Genomic DNA, 1,735 nt, shown 5'->3' with positions numbered 1-1,735 from the left:
TCTGTGTCTCTCTCTCTCTCTCTGTGTGTTACTGTGTTTCTCTGTGGTACTGTGTCTCTCTGTGTCTCTCTCTGTGTTACTGTGTCTCTCTGTGTGTTACTGTGTTTCTCTGTGGTACTGTGTCTCTCTGTGTCTCTCTCTCTGTGTGTTACTGTGTCTCTCTCTGTGTTACTGTGTCTCTCTCTCTCTGTGTCTGTGTGTGTCTCTGTGTCTCTCTGTGGTACTGTGTCTCTCTGTGTCTCTCTCTCTCTCTCTGTGTGTTACTGTGTTTCTCTGTGGTACTGTGTCTCTCTGTGTCTCTCTCTGTGTTACTGTGTCTCTCTGTGTGTTACTGTGTTTCTCTGTGGTACTGTGTCTCTCTGTGTCTCTCTCTCTGTGTGTTACTGTGTCTCTCTCTGTGTTACTGTGTCTCTCTCTCTCTGTGTCTGTGTGTGTCTCTGTGTCTCTCTGTGGTACTGTGTCTCTCTGTGTCTCTCTCTCTCTCTCTGTGTGTTACTGTGTTTCTCTGTGGTACTGTGTCTCTCTGTGTCTCTCTCTGTGTTACTGTGTCTCTCTGTGTGTTACTGTGTTTCTCTGTGGTACTGTGTCTCTCTGTGTCTCTCTCTCTGTGTGTTACTGTGTCTCTCTCTGTGTTACTGTGTCTCTCTCTCTCTGTGTCTGTGTGTGTCTCTGTGTCTCTCTGTGGTACTGTGTCTCTCTGTGTCTCTCTCTCTCTCTCTGTGTGTTACTGTGTTTCTCTGTGGTACTGTGTCTCTCTGTGTCTCTCTCTGTGTTACTGTGTCTCTCTGTGTGTTACTGTGTTTCTCTGTGGTACTGTGTCTCTCTGTGTCTCTCTCTCTGTGTGTTACTGTGTCTCTCTCTGTGTTACTGTGTCTCTCTCTCTCTGTGTCTGTGTGTGTCTCTGTGTCTCTCTGTGGTACTGTGTCTCTCTGTGTCTCTCTCTCTCTCTGTGTTACTGTGTTTCTCTGTGGTACTGTGTCTCTCTGTGTCTCTCTCTCTCTGTGTTACTGTGTCTCTCTGTGTGTTACTGTGTCTCTCTCTCTCTCTGTGTTACTGTGTCTCTGTGTGTTACAGTGTCTCTCTCTGTTACTGTGTCTCTCTCTCTGTTACTGTGTCTCTCTCTCTCTGTGTCTCTCTCTCTCTGTGTGTTACTGTGTCTCTCTCTGTGTGTGTTACTGTGTCTCTCTGTGTTACTGTGTCTCTCTCTCTCTCTGTGTCTGTGTGTGTCTCTGTGTCTCTCTGTGGTACTGTGTCTCTCTGTGTCTCTCTCTCTCTCTGTGTGTTACTGTGTTTCTCTGTGGTACTGTGTCTCTGTGTCTCTCTCTCTGTGTTACTGTGTTTCTCTCTCTGTGTTACTGTGTCTCTCTCTCTCTGTGTTACTGTGTCTCTCTGAGTTATTGTGTCTCTCTGGGTCTCTCTCTCTGTGTTACTGTGTCTCTCTCTCTGTGTTACTGTGTCTCTCTCTCTCTGTGTTACTGTGTCTCTCTCTGTGTGTTACTGTGTCTCTCTCTGTGTGTTACTGTGTCTCTGTGTCTCTCTCTCTCTGTGTTACTGTGTCTCTCTCTGTGTCTGTGTGTGTCTCTGTGTCTCTCTGTGGTACTGTGTCTCTCTGTGTCTCTCTCTCTCTCTCTGTGTTACTGTGTCTCTCTGTGGTACTGTGTCTCTCTGTGTCTCTCTCTCTCTGTGTTACTGTGTTTCGCTGTGGTACTGTGTCTCTCTGTGTCTCTCTCTCTGT

This window comes from Micropterus dolomieu, unplaced genomic scaffold, assembly GCF_021292245.1.
Source record: "Micropterus dolomieu isolate WLL.071019.BEF.003 ecotype Adirondacks unplaced genomic scaffold, ASM2129224v1 contig_1780, whole genome shotgun sequence".
Lineage (NCBI taxonomy): Eukaryota > Metazoa > Chordata > Actinopteri > Centrarchiformes > Centrarchidae > Micropterus > Micropterus dolomieu.
This window is presented reverse-complemented; position numbering follows the sequence as displayed.